Raw genomic sequence first — 15766 nt, 5'->3', positions numbered from 1 at the left:
CCCTACTGCTAATTATTTCTTTCCATATTCCCCAGTTCACATTTCAGGAGAGAGAATTTGATTGGGCTAGTTCATCAATGTCTTTTGTGTTTGAGCAGAGCTCTTTATACCAGATGACCTCACAGGTCATTGACCCAGATGGAATGACTCCCTTGGGTCAGGTGACAACCCCAGGTCTCATCAGCTGTGTAGATGGGATGGAGGTGGGGGTGAGGGACAGGGTCACAGGGTAAGCCAAAAAGCCATTCCTCAGGGAGTAGGCTAGGGTTGCTCCTTCAGCAGAGGCTGTGGGTGGGGCAGATTGCCTTGGAAGAATCCCATAAGTCTGCCTAGGGCAGTGATTGCAGAGTAACCAAGTAGTACAATGCAGTCTTTCCTACAGGGAACAGAAGGGAAGGCTGACTTCTAATTCATGATAGACATCCACATTTTGACCTCAGCAAATTTTCCTTTCAGGGCTTCCGTTTCTTCATTGGCAAAATCAGACAGTACATCTTAGTGATTTCTAAGGACCTTCCATTCAGGGCAGATCCAAGTTTTACAAGCCTGTGCTTACATGTTTAGAACTCTATTTAGAAAACAAAAACAAAATCAGGTACAAGGTCTTAGAAAGGGCCATGAAACTCAGGCTTTCTCAGTTTCTTATAAATCCATCTTTGCTTCTATTCTTAAATTCTGTGGTTTCTTTCTGGTCATTGTTTTGAATTTTACCAACCTCTTGTGCTCACAGCCTGAGGCCTTTCTGATGAACACCACACAGGCTGGTTTTTAGCTTAATTCTGAAAGAACAGTGTGTTCCCCAGAGTCCCTTAAATAGATTATAGGCAATTTGGTAGTTTAAGAAGGGGGGAAAAAAAAGGTCCATGAACATTTTATAAAGTATAATGGTATTATGATATTGAAATTAAGTAGCATGATTTTTACAGAGATCCCTTTACTTCCTAACTATGCATTCTTCAGTGTGCAACCGTGTCTCAAAGATAGAGGGGGTTTATCTCAGCAAATGTACCTTCAGGCTCTTGATTTGTTGCTACGTGTATTAGTTGAATTTGCATGTATTGTTATCATTGTGTGGCACTATCTATAAGTCACATATGGATTAGTTTGTGTGATTATATGAAAAAAGATTATATAGTAATATAAAATTTGAGGTGAAAATATTGGTGCATTAACCCAGCATAACTTTATAAATGTATTAATGAACAGTACTCCAGCAGAGAGAGGGGAGAATTGTAAATATGTATTTGCTAAGCTTGGGTTCCACACAAGCAACCAAAAAGGAAAAGTTCTAAAAGGAAGTATGGCATTATGGAAAAGCTAGGTTTGGTTGGCTCATTAATGCATTGTCACTAATAAGATGAAACTTTGTCAGGTGGGGGCAAGAAAATTTGGTTTTCTTTCATGACATTTTCCACAAAATGTTTAATGATGTAACTATTAAACTAAGGGGCTTCCCTCCCCAGCATGAAACAAAACGATGCTTTCTTTCTAGTATAAAGTTAATTGATTTTATTAGCAAAAAGCCAAGAGAAGAAAGAAATGAGAGAGGCAGCATTGTGAGTTGCACTCTACATATCAGTTCCTCAAAGAGTACAGCTTTTCATTTCTTGGCTGATAAGGTAGGGACAAGGTTTGCTCTAGAAGCCTAGAAGTGGTGCAAATGCCTTTATTATTTGGGCTTACTCTTTGCCAACACCTGATGGAGAATACAATTGTGATGATCCATTATTTGGCACAGCTTAAAACCATATGGAAATACTTCACTAGACTGTAAAGGAATGTTTTCCAGAGCTCAGTGTAGCAAAAGACTGTGTTGGAATACATTTACTATCATCCCCCAAGTGGGCACAGCTTTACAGGTTTTCAGTGGAAATCCCAATCAGCTGGTGAGCTGACTCAGTCACAAATCTTCATGCTCAGTCTGAGTAGGAAGAGTCCATTGTTTTTGCTCTTGCTCCTGTTCCTCCACTGCCTTACTTTTTACTATGGTTGGCAAATAGTAGACATAATTTTTTAAAGAATCTGAACCATAGTTTGTATCTTTCTACTTTGTCATCTCAGTTTTTTCCACCCTTCCCATAGCTACACTTTTTTTAAATACCCATACTATAAGTTCATAGCAAAATTGAACCAAAAGTACAGAGAGTTCCCACATACTCCTCTCCCTACCACACACATAGCCTTCTCTGCCATCAGTATACCATATCAGTGTAGTACATTTGTCATAATTGGTGAGCCAGCATAGATGTATTATCAACTAAAGTCTGTAGTTTACATTAGGGTTCACTCTTTGTGTTATTGATTCTGTGGGTTTTAACAAATGTATAATATCATTGATATACCATTATAGTATCATATAGAGTAGTTTCACTAAGCTAAACAAAATCAAATTAAAGAATAATACACAGTAGAAAAAATAAGCATAAAATGTAACATAATTTTCATACTGATTACGAACCAAAATGTGACAGAGACTCAAACATGTCAGTTTTATCAACAAATGTAAATAGGCTTAACCTCCAAGATTTCACTATAGGCTGTATCCAAAAGAAAATTAAGAAAGGTGAAAAATAAAGGGATAAGCAAAGATATACCAAGCAAATGGAAAGAATAAAAGATGTAACAATATTGATATCAGAGAAATAAGATTTTTAAAAATGGTAAATATGACAAAAGTACTCTTTAGTGTTAAAATCCATAATTGACAATGAAGACATAACATTTATGGATATCTCTGCCCTAAATTACACCACAGCAACTTTTATAAAGCAGAAAGTACAAGAGATGCAAGAGACACAGAAAGAAACACTAACAGAATAATTTAATGCCCCATTCTCAGTATAAGACAAATCAAATAGACAAAAAAAAAAAAAAAAAACTAAAGATACTGAGGATCTGGACAGCAGAAACATTAAGGGCATATATCATCATTTTTATACCAAGATAATAGAAAATTTACCTTCTTCTTAAGTCACATGAAAGATTCACTAAAAAAAGATCCTATGTAAATTGAAATTAGAGAATTCCTTGAAAATAATAATGAAAACACATATCAGAATCTGAAATATATATATATATAAAGCAATGATCAAGGAATATTCAAAGTCTTAAACACTTAATAAAAATTGAAGATGACAGAGCAGCCCCTGTGGCGCAGCGGTTTAGCGCCGCCTGCAGACTGGGGTGTGATCCTGGAGGCCCGGGATCGAGTCCCACATCGGGCTCCCTGCATGGAGCCTGCTTCTCTCTGCCTGTGTCTCTGCCTCTCTCTGTCTCTCTGTGTCACTATGAATAAATAAATAAAATCTTAAAAAATAAGATTTAATAAAAAAAAAATGAAGATAACAGTAAATGAATTAAAGTCTCAACTTAAAAATCTAGATAGGGATCCCTGGGTGGCGCAGCGGTTTAGCACCTGCCTTTGGCCCAGGACGCAATCCTGGAGACCCGGGATCGAATCCCACATTGGGCTCCCGGTGCATGGAGCCTGCTTCTCCCTCTGCCTGTGTCTCTGCCTCTCTGTGTGTGTGTGTGTGTGACTATCATAAATAATAATAAAAAAAATTTTTTTTAAATAAAAATCTAGATAAAGAACAAGAAATAAACCGGAATAAAGCCAAAGGAAAGAAATAATAGAGATAACCTATAAATTGAGGCAGAAAACAAAAAACTGTACAAAGGGTAAAAACAAACTTGGTAAAAAAAAAGTACACAAACAAATGACAAAGGGAAATACTGTTGAATCAGAAGAATTCTGAAGTATCATAAGAATATAACTAGATCTTTGCAAATCTGAAGACCTAAAAATAAATAGTTTCCCAGGGAAATAGTTCATCAAAATTCATCTCATTAGGAATGGAAAGCTTATACAGAAAAATTAACTAGAAGAAACAAAGTAGTTATTAAAGAACTATCTCACAAGAAAAGCACCACATCCATAATGTTTTACAGGGAAATTCTGCCACATCCTCAAAGACCAAATAAATTTCGGTGCTCCATAAGTTTTTCAGCAGTATTATGAGTGAAGGAAATCTCCTGAATTGTTTTTATTAGGCAACTATATACTCATATCTAAACTTGATGGAAATAGTACAAAAAATTATAGATCAATATCACTTAGGAATATTAGTGCAAAATTTCTAAGTAAAATATTAGAAAGTAGAGCCTGATATTACATGAAGAATATAATACACCATGACCAGATTGGATTTATCCCAGAGAGGCAAGATGGCTCAATATGAGGAAATCCAGTAATTTAATATACTTTTTTAATCTGAGGAAGAAAGTCATATGATTATCTTCATAGATTCAAAAAACCTTTTACTGTACTCATCACTCATCTCTGATAAAGTCACTCAAAGAAAAGGAATGGATGAATATTTTCTGAAAATATACAGATATATGATCAAATATAAGCATGCCTTAGTCTTAAAGCCAGCTTATTTGGGAAACACTAGGAAGGTAGTACTAAGCAAAGCAAGATTACCCACACTATCTCACTACCATTCAGCATTGTACTAGTGGTATCAGCCAAGGCAAGTAGACAAGAGAAACTAATTAGAGGCATAAAATTGGAGAAGTAAAACTATATTTGCATATGATATCGTCATGGACTTAGCTCTAAAGACTCAAAGGCAACATCAAATCAAATAATGAGTAAAGTAGCAGGAGGCTCTAAAAGATATACAAAGATAGGGAAAACTTTTTATGGTAACAATAAAGAAGATAAAATACTTAAGAATAAATATGACATGAAATATGTAAAATTTTTGTAAGGAGAACTATAAAACATCCCTGAAAGACCTAAAATTAGACTTGACCAAACAAACTACTCTTTACTTTTGGATAAGAATATTCATATAATAAAGATTTCAGTTATCCACAAGGTAATTTATAATTTAAAATAACCCAATGGAAATACTAAGTTGATAGGAAATTTCATATGGGAAAAATAAACATGTAAGAATAACCAGCCAAATACTAAAAAAGAAATGCTATTGTGTGGGTGGGGGTTTTGGAACTAGCCTACCAGACATGTTTACTAAAGTTTCTTTTTAAAAAGTGTGGTACTGGCACTTGAATGGGCAGACCAGTGGAATAGAATAGAAAATAAGAATAAAATAAACCCAAGTACATATGGGACTTTACATTATGATAAAGATAGTATCTCATATCACTGGTGCGAAAATGAACTTCTTAACAAATGATACTGGGACAACTGAATAGCCATTTGGCAAAGATAAAATTAGTTCCATACTTCATTCCATGCACAGGAATAAACGTCAAATAAATTAGGGATCTAAATGTAAAAAATGAAACTATGCAAGTTTCTCTTTAACTGGGTATATACAAAGAATTTCAAATGATGTCTCAAAATCCAGATGCTATTAAAGAAATAATTGATAAATCTAATTAAATGAAAATAAAAACTTCTATACAATAAAACAGCAAAAACAAAGTCCAGTGATAAATGAAAAACTGAGAAAATGTATTGCAGATAAAGGGATAATATACCATATAAGAAGAATTTATTTAAATTAATAATGTAAGGTAAAAAAATCATAGAATGATGGAAAAAAACATGCACAGATAACTTACAGAAAAGTATAAAAATGGCCTTTAACATATGAAAAAAGTATTTAACCCCCCTCATGATAAAAGAATTGCAAATTAAACCCACTTTAAGATAACCATTTTTCACCTGTTTCACTAGGAAATTTTATTTTATTTATTTATTTATTTTTTTAGATTTTATTTATTTATTCATGAGAGTCAGAGTCAGAGACATAGACAGAGGACAGAGGGAGAAGCAAGCTCCCCGCAGGGAGCCCGATGTGGGTCTTGATCCCGGGACCAGGATCATGCCCTGAGCCAAAGGCAGATGTTCAACCTCTGAGCCACCCAGGCGTCCCGTCCCTCACTAACAAATTTTAAAAGAATGACATATGCTTTCTAGACAAGGCTGTAAGGAAACTGTAACTCTCAGAGATAGCTGCTGGGAATGCAATTGATACAGCTCTAGTGGAGGGGAATTTAGCCATGTCTAACAAAATTACCTATGTGTTCACCTTTTGACCCAGCAATCTCACTTCTAGAATTAACCTTGAAGATACACTCCCAAATATACACAAATACTAGACATAAGATTATGTCTGCATTATTATGTCTGTAATATTACTGCATTATTTATAATTGCAAATTATTAGAAATAGCCTGAATGCCCATTCAGAGGAAAGTAGTTGTCTGAATTATTCCATAGCACCTGATGGAGTAGAATGTGGCTGTGAAAGGGAATGAGGAGACCTCTGTGATACAAAGTGATTTTCAGGATATATAAAAGAAAAAAGGCTAAGTGCACACAGTATGTGTTACACTGTGTGTAACACAGGAAGAAATGAGAAAATATACATTTACCTCCTCATTTAAGGAAAAAGCACAGAAATTAAAACAACAATAACAACAACAAAAACAAAGACCAGTAAGATCGGTTACCTCTACGCTATGTCTGGGTGGCAATGGGGTGAAAGAAGAGGGAATGGGAGATGATAACACTTCTCACTATACCAGTTTATACAGACTTACCTTGTGGAATTCTGTTAATATTTCACATAATTTTTTAAGTAAATGAATAAATAGAAAAGTAAATAAATAAGATCCAGAGGATGGTGAGGGACTCTCAAATTGGATATAAACAAATGAAACAGGTTATGTTTCAAGTAAGTAATATAACTGTACAAAGAAGGCAAGAAGTAAGGAAGGAAGGCAATGAACCCAAGAAGTTTTTGAATGCATTGCTGTGACTATATGCTCTCAGGCTAAAAACAAAAATAACTCTGAACAAACACTGAACCTTTATTTGTAGACCTTCCTTTTTGTAGAAACATGGATTTTACCAATTCTGAAATCATTTTTTGTATGTTCTAGGATTGAACAACTAAATTGCAGATAATGGGAGTCAGGTTTTGAACTTTGGGAAAAGGAAGCTACAATTATGGTAAAGGAAAAAATTAAATGAACCTGTAGTACCGGATTGCATTGGAGATATAGATGTGAACTCATGGATTCTGCTACACACACACACACACACACACTTATACACATACACACATACATACTAATACATATTGTACACATATAGGTAAATGGATATAGATGTGCATAGATAAATGTATGTATTTTTTGTGTGTGAATGCATATGCACACATTTGTTTATATGTATAAGCATTTCCCAGTGCTGTTCTCTAAGAGGATCTCTTTTTTTTTTTTTTTAAGATTTTATTTATTCATGAGAGACACACAGAGAGAGGCAGGCTCCCTGCCAGGAGCCTGATATGACTCGATCCTGGGACTCCAGGATCAGACCCTGAGCTGAAGGCAGATGCTCCACCACTGAGCCACCTAGGCATCCCATCCCCTCTAAGAGGATCTTGAAGCAAATTGCCAAAACCTTTGTTCCTGTATACCCCATTCTATACTAAAAGAAGAAAAGTGCCAAAACGTGAGAAAATGCTTAAAGAATGATAAAGACATGTCAAAATAACACAGGAACCAGCATGAAGGGGACCCACTGGTGAAATCTGGGATAATGTAATCATTAAAATAAATTACTAATTAAAATAAATAATGACAGGAAATTTAATACTACATTGTCTCAAATATAGCCCTATAAGCTACTTTTTATTTACAAAGGGTAAAATAGTATCCCTAAGTGGAGAAACCTGGCAAACACTTTAAGTAAAAGATTAAAGTTAACATTGTTACTAATGAGTCTAATCAACAATATGTGCTTCCTAATATGTTGCATAGAGAAAAAGCCAGAATAACTTTTTCCATATGTTGCCATAATTAACCTAATCCTTATGACACATAGGATAATTCAAAAGTGAATGCTCTATAAAATACCTGGCCTGTACAAAGACAGACCCAGGAACTGTCCCAGATTAAGAGACTGAAAAATCACAACTAATTACAATGCATGCTTTTAGAATTTCTTTGGCTATAAAAGATATTATTGGGACAATTGATGTATCTCAATATGGTTTTATAGAGTAGATAATATTTCAATATTAATTTCCTATAATTATACCATTTATGTAAGAGGATTCCATGTTTTTAGGAAATACACATTGAAACATTTAAGAATAAAGCAGCATCATATCCACAACTTACTCTTAAAAAGATCAGAAAAGGGGTGCCTAGGTGGCTCTTGGTTTCAGCTCAGGTCATGATCTCCTGGGTCATGAGGCCAAGCCTCCTGTCAAGCCCTTCATCAGACTCTGCACTCAGTGGGGAGTCTACTTGAAGATTCTACCCTCTGCTCCTCCTCCTGCTCACTCACTCATGTGTTCTCTTGCTCTAAAATTAATCAATCTTTTTTTTAAAAAATGTGTATATTTAGAAAGAGAAAAGACAAAAGAAGTAAATGTTGAAATTTTGGGAATCTGGGTGAAATGGTATCCAGGAATATGCAGAATTCTTGCAGCTTTTCTCAAAGTCTGAAATTAGGTTTGATGACTTAATGGTTTAAACTTTAGTATGCTCTCTTATAATAATGATGGTATCCAAATTAAATTAAGCGTTCAGTATATGATGGAATGGCACTGAAAAAAAAAGTGACAGTAGAAGTTTATATTAATTCTTTGTATAATATTATATATAGTGTAACTATTATCATAATAGCAATAATAATGTACCAGTAGGAGTCTTTGCAAATTTTGTGAAGCCTGGTCTGTGTCTTTTAGATGTTGTGATCTAAGGCTGGAATGGTATCAATAGCATCATGTACCAAAATGGTGATTTCAGTAATTCTCATGTAAATGGGAGTGGGACAGAGGAAAAGCTATAATCCTATTAGATTATTGGAGTTTATTATGATTGGAGTTTACTGGAATCAGACAGTAGTTCCTCACATCTGCTGACTGTTCTGTGACTATGGAATAAACAACTGTGATGGCCATTTAGTCATCAGCATACTGGAGTCATGTCCCTGAGGAATGTCAGGGCAGTAAAATTTTAGAAGCTAAATGTTTAATTTTCCAGAATGTCTGTGCAAGACAAAGCAAGGTTCACAGAAGCAAACTTCCTTGTTCACTAAACACTTAGCCCAGAAAAATTGAGAGATTGCACATGTAACTGTGAACTTTGCACTGCTAGATTTATAAACTTTGTAAACCAAAAATAGATTCTGTCAGTGATCCAAAAACTTACATTCTAACAATAAATTTATGGTGGTTAAAATACTTTAAATTTTAGATTTTAGTTCCTGCTCTCTTCCCCCTTCCTGATTGAGTCAGGTTAAGTTGACTTGAGCTTTGAAGAAGAAACACATTGCCTCTGTAGGGTTTTCTGACATCTAAAGAAAGTTTCCAAATAACCTGTCCTATTAGGTTTTAGAATCCTCCAGGGGGCACCAGAACATTCCAGTGTAGTTGACCACATTTCATTAAGTCCAGAAAGGCTGTTTAACCTTATTATAATTGATTCACCTACTGTAATTTTTTCATTTCCATTAACACTGGGTTTGTTTGGGGTTTTTCTGTATAGTTGGGGATTTTTTTTTGTACATTTGGTTTTATGACATTTATGAGTTTATGGAATATTTCTGCCTCTGAGGAGGTGGAGGAAGGAAAGAGATCATCTTTTGGATGAGCCCTTAAAAACTGGAGCCATGTCTCCTCGGGGTAAATATGAAAGCTTTCAGCCCACTCTTGAGAGTGAGGATTTTCCAAATGTTCCTAATCTGGCCGAGGAAAAAAAAAAAAAAACTTGATGAAACTGAGAATTCATTCATTTTCTCAGCTTAGTGTTGTGTATAAGCTACTCTGTTATTATCATTATTAATAATAAACAGTGAATGTCAGACAGGCACTTCATGGTAGATTTTTATATGAATTTTATGCAGAAGTAAGGGGTTGCCAGGCTACTGCATAATATTACTCAGTTCTGGTCCAGGAGTACAAAATTCCAACAGGCCTCCTGAGCCCGTCCCTCCAATTAGTGGCTACTTCATTACGAATAAAGAACCCTCATTACCGTGGGCCTTCAAGTGAAATAGGATCCCCTACCTCTTGAAATCCGCCTTTCTAAGTACAGACAGTTCCCAACTTACAAACAATCCACTTAAGAACCACCAAGGCATTCAGAGGCTGCCTAGCCTCCTGCAGCTGCTTCCCCGGGCCCCCTGCCCAGCCCCCCTGCCCAGCCCCCGCCCCACACTCCTGGTCTGCTCTAGGGAGCTCTGCCCTCCCCCCTGCAGAGCCAGCTGCCCACCTGCCCCCCAGACTGCAGGCTCTGAGCTAGGGGTTCAGTGAGGCCTCAGAGCTACCGCTGGTTTTATAGTTGAGCTCAGCTATGGGGTAAATAGGCTTTTGTGGCCTGGCCTGGGAACCGAACCACCGTTTAAAAAAAAAAAAAAAAAGGAAGAAAAAACCTGTCTCCATGGGAAAATGTATTCTGCATTCCCAATAACCAGCCAACAAACATTAGAATGACTGTGGGAGCTGTCTTCCTGCTCCTAGCAGGGTGAAGAGGAGAAAGGATGGCCCGTGTGTTCTGGGTTTCCAGTCCAACTCTAGCACTAAATCCCCCATGGGGCCTTTAACCTCTCTGGGTCTCACATCATCTGTATAGCAGTAGGATTGAACTAAATGAATTATAAGCCTCCTTCTAGTATAGTGACTCCAGTTAATCAAAGCTCCAACTTCATTCATTCATTCATTCATTCATTCATTCATTCACAGGCATTGTACTCAGGGCACCTGCTTTGTATAAGACTCTGGGCTAAGTGTTGGAGATATAGTCAAATAATACAGATCTCAGTTCTCCAGGGGCTCTGTGGTTAGTGGCAGAGAAAACTGTGTAAGCAAATGCTTATAAGCAGGTACTGTGATTGAGTTGAGCACCGAGTTTGTCAAAGTTGAGGAGGGTGGCATCTAAATTAGATGAAGACTTTCTCAAAGAGGGGATGCTTCCCTGGTTTGTTCCTGTCTTGGTTTCTTTTGATTCTCCCCTCTTCTTGGTTATCAAGACTGGTTCACTGGGAAGCATGGCTTCTGCATCTGCTGTTCTAACACTTCAGCTTAGTCCTTTGGCCTCTCTGGGGGAATCTTGCCCTCTTCTTGCATCACTGAGAAATGGAATGCAGTGGATGCTCCTGCCAAAACCATAGGCTTGGTTCCCATGAGTGCTGCCCTGAATGGTGCCTTCTTTCCTAGCCTGGGGATCCACAGCCTAAAAGTCTCTCCCTTCCTCTTCTTGGGGGCTTCCCTGCTCTGACCCCTCCTGGATTACCAACAACTGTTATTCCCAGATTTTAAAAAAGTTCTTCACTCCCCAAATTGTTTTAAAAGTCCAGCCATCAACTGCTCTTTTTTTTTTTTTTTTTTAAATCTCTATAAACTTCTACCAAAACTCCCTGCCAGGCTACTACACTTAATAATAATAACAATCAAGGTGGTTCTGAAAGGTCATCTATTATTTGGAAGGTGATATAGTGGTTCACATCTGAATCTTGACTCTGTGACTTGGTATCTGACATTATGAAATTCTTTCATTATGAAGCTTTCCAAACAAGGAAGTAATTATGGAAGAGGAGTTTTGGGGGAGTTGAATGTTGCTAGAAGAATGGAAAGGAGGGAATAGATGAGAGATTTCTGGAGTAGAAATGATAGGACTTAAACCAAATAAATGTGTCATTATGTGTCACTAAATTGTGACTGGTTTTTAAATAATCAGTGAATATATATGAATACCTATTTATATGTGAATACCTATTCCTCAAAAGTATGATAAAAATTAAGTAGTCTGTTTATTCCACATCTGTGAAAGCAGTTTGATAATTATAACTGGAAATAATACCTCAAAATCTTTTTTCCATATAAATAACAAAGCACCCCAGCAAAGTTTTAGATAATAATTTCCAATCCCAATTCCATCAGGTTCTTTTAGGATGTCTGTAGTATAAAGAACCATCTGGTACCATGGTGAGGAATGTAGTCTCTGCATCCAGAATGCTCCTTGGTTTAGGTTAGGGCTCCACTACTTTATAGTAGTATAATCTTGAGCAGATCTCTTCTGTGCCTCACTGTCTTGATCTGAAAACTGGGAATGATAATATTAATCATGATTCTTATGAAGAGTAAATCTAATATTTATAAAGGACTTAGAAGAGAGTGTGATCCATGCTAGGCACAACAGAAACATTCATTGTTGCCCAATTTTAAGTGTTCACTAAATAAGATAAATAAAATAAATAGCATCTAATAGCTCTATCAAGATACTGAATGGCTTGTCTTTTGAGAGATGGGAGGGTAAGTCAGTGAATAACTCAATTCTAACTAGTTGTCATCTTTCCCCTCCCAGTGGCACTTTGGCATGTGTTGAATGTAACAGAACCCGTCAAACTGAACACATCTGTATCTGAAAGCAAATTCTTGATACTTCCTCCCTGACCTGTCCCTTCTCCTGACCTCTTTATTTTTGTTGACATAGGCTTGAAATACTAACTTCACATTCAACTTCTCCCTCTCCTTGTCTGACACATTTATTTGGTTTCAGAATCTCATCATTTCTGGAAATCTTCCTCTCATCCATCTTTTCCTCTCCATTTTTGTAGCAGTCTATATAGTACTGCCAAACTCATCTTCCCAAGTACCCACTACCCCAAGTGAGGTGACTTCCTTGCTCAGGACTTGCAGTAGCTCCCATGACTTAAAAAACAGAGCTGTCAGTCTGTTGTTAGGGATGCTGTGCTGCACAAAGCCATCTTGCTCTGTCCCTTTTTCCAGTACTCCTTCCCAATAGCCTGTTCTCCAGCGTGACCATATGCATGGTCCCCTTTAAATCTATTGTCCTGACTTAACTGTTAATGATGCTCCTTTCACTTGCAAAGTGCCCCTGTGTGGACAATAAATTATACGATCACCTTCTGTTATCCCTTGGCCAAACTCTGTATCCCATGATCCCCTTTCCTTTTCCTTTCATCTGAAATGTCCTTCCCTTCATCTGTGCTTATCCAAAAGCTTCCTCTTTTTAAAAAACTCATTCATAGGGCAGCCCTGGTGGCCCAGCGGTTTAGCGCCACCTTTGGCCCGCGTGTGTAATCCCTGGTCTCCCAGGATCGAGTCCCATGTCGGGCCCCCACATGGAGCCTGCTTCTCTCTCTGCCTGTGACTCTGCCTCTCTCTCTCTCTCTCTCTCTCTCTCTCTCTCTGTGTGTGTGTGTGTCTCATGAATAAATAAATATATATTAAAAAGCACTCATTCATATGTTGCTTTTTCCACTCTTTCAATTTCCCAGGGCACTTTATACACTGTTCTCTTGCCACCTGACATTTTCTACTTTGTATCATGATTATTATATGCTAGAGTAGCTCTTCTTCCAGACTGAGGTCCCTAAAGAAAGAAACCATGCCTGATGAATAGTGTTTCCTGCAGCATAGAACACAGGGTCTTCCATGCCTGGAAGAGTAACAGACATCAGGTACTGAGTATTTATTTGGCACTAAGCACTGTGTGTATGATGTACAGACATGATAGACCACATCTGAATAGATTTCTTTAGGTAGTTCTAACAATTGCCCTGAAAAGTATCTCTGTTTACTAATTTGGGAACTAAGGCTTGATTAAATGGCTTGTTCCAGGTCACAGAGATAGTACGTCTTAAGTGCAAATATTTGAACCCAAATTTATCTGGCTTCAAAGAACATGCTCTTAACCTTTTCACTCCAGGAAGCTGGTTCTCAGACCTTAGCATGTAATGCAATCACCTAGGGGGCTTGTTAAAACTTGTGTTGAGGCCCCATCCTACTTTCTGACTTGGTAGGTCTGGGATGGGGCCTGAGAATCACATTTCTAACAAGCTCCCAGGTGATGTTAATGTTGCTGATCCAGGAAGTACATTTTGAGAACCACTACATAAGCACAGTCATTCATCAGTGAGTAAATGGTTAGATGATAGATCATTTAACTTAAAGTTCTTTAAGTCTACTCCACACTTTATACATTAGGCACATTCATATATTCAGTTATAATTCTTAAAAGATCAGGGTTAAAACTCAGTTTTATTTTAAATACCACTTTTATCAGTCTCAAAGTATTATTTAAATTTGAATTATATGTTTTCTATTTTTTTTAACTAAAGGATAAGAATTCATTTTTCTTTTTTATTTTCTTTTGTATCTTAAAAATTATTAGTTCTAAGTAATGTTAAAGATGGTTTATAGATTTCTTCCCCCCCTCCTCTAAGGTAACTTTGTCTTCTCCTGTACTCCTGGGTTTATGTTTAACACACAGTAGATTATTACATATGTATGAATTATTTCTCTAAACCAACATGTATTCTGAAGGAATTATTTCTAAGTATCCAGGGAAGAAAGCTATCTGAAGATAAGCTTAACATAAGACAACCACCAGGATTCCAGAGATAATCGGCATCCTTTTAACTGATTTTAGTTTGGGACAGCCCAGTGAATCCTTTCTTCTGCTCTGCTCAAATTTCATAGTAATTCTGTAAAGTATTTATTAAGTAATTAATATATGGCAGGTACTGTGCAAGGTTCTGGAGATAAAATTGTGAATAAGACCATCACTGTCCCTGCTGTCTTAGAATTCATAGTGTAGTAGGGGAGATAGATATTAATCAAAAGTCCATCAAAAGTCAAATGCTAGGATAGAGGGTCTAAAGGATTTTGTTGGGGCACATAGTAGAAACTCCTAATCCTGTCCTGTGGACCAGGATTGGCTTTTCAGAGATACTATGTTTTAAGTTGAAGACTGTGTGAGTGCATAGTTAGTAGCCTGGTGAGAGGGATAGGGGAGGACAAAAGTTTTTCTGGCAGAGTTGTGGGATGTGAGAAAGCCCAAAAAGAGGTGAGAGAGAGAATGATACAAAGAAATGAAAGGAAATTGACTGGAACATTGTTTTTCTACCATAAGCTGTGAAAATAGCTAATGGTAACTTTAATTACATAATAGAGAAATAGGTTCAAAGAACATTGTTCCAGTAATAATATATGCTCAGATATATTCAACTCTTAATAAGAAGACTTTACCATTCAGATAATCTTCTAGATAGTTTTCATTATATCTATAATATATGTTTATTTTATATGTGGGTTGTGTTGCTTTTCTCTTTTAAACAAGATGAAACAAATTCTAGTAATGCCTCATATTTTTTTAAAGATTTATTTATTTATTTATTTATTCATAGAGACACACAGAGAGAGAGAGAGAGAGAGGCAAAGACACAGGCAGAGGGAGAAGCAGGCTCTGTGCAGGAAGCCTGACATGGGATTCGATCCCGGGTCTCCAGGATCATGCCCTGGGCTGCAGGCGGCGCTAAACTGCTACGCCACCGGGGCTGCCCATGCCTCATATTTTTAAATTAAGCACTGGCATATTTTCTTAGCCACATTTAAAAACTGAAAATAACAGATACCTAAGAATACATCTAACCAAAGACACGCAAGAGATCTATAACAGAAAATTACACAACATTGCTTAGAAAAATCAAAGCAGGGATATACCATGTTTATGGATGAAAAGACTCCATTTTTGTTAAGATGTCAGTACTCTCCAAATTGATCTGTAGGTTAAATGCAACATCAATCCCAATCCAAATGGGAAATTCACATGATGATTATAAACTTATATAGAAACACAAAGGGTATGGAATACCCAATGTGATCTTTAAAAAACAAAAACAAAGCTGAAGGACTTACTTCCTTAGATATTAAGACTTACTATAAAGCTACAGTAATTAAAACAG

General features: G+C 36.7%; 1 protein-coding gene across 16 annotated transcripts in view; it reads left to right on the top strand.

The window, feature by feature from the left end:
* Window positions 1-15766, top strand: part of ICA1 (islet cell autoantigen 1) — a 141800-nt gene that overhangs the window by 65906 nt on the left and 60128 nt on the right. The window lies entirely within an intron of this gene.

The sequence above is a fragment of the Vulpes lagopus genome, chromosome 13 (genome assembly GCF_018345385.1).
Source record: "Vulpes lagopus strain Blue_001 chromosome 13, ASM1834538v1, whole genome shotgun sequence".
NCBI classification, from domain to species: domain Eukaryota; kingdom Metazoa; phylum Chordata; class Mammalia; order Carnivora; family Canidae; genus Vulpes; species Vulpes lagopus.
Note: the sequence above shows the minus strand (reverse complement) of the source record. Positions and strands in the feature narration are given on the sequence as shown.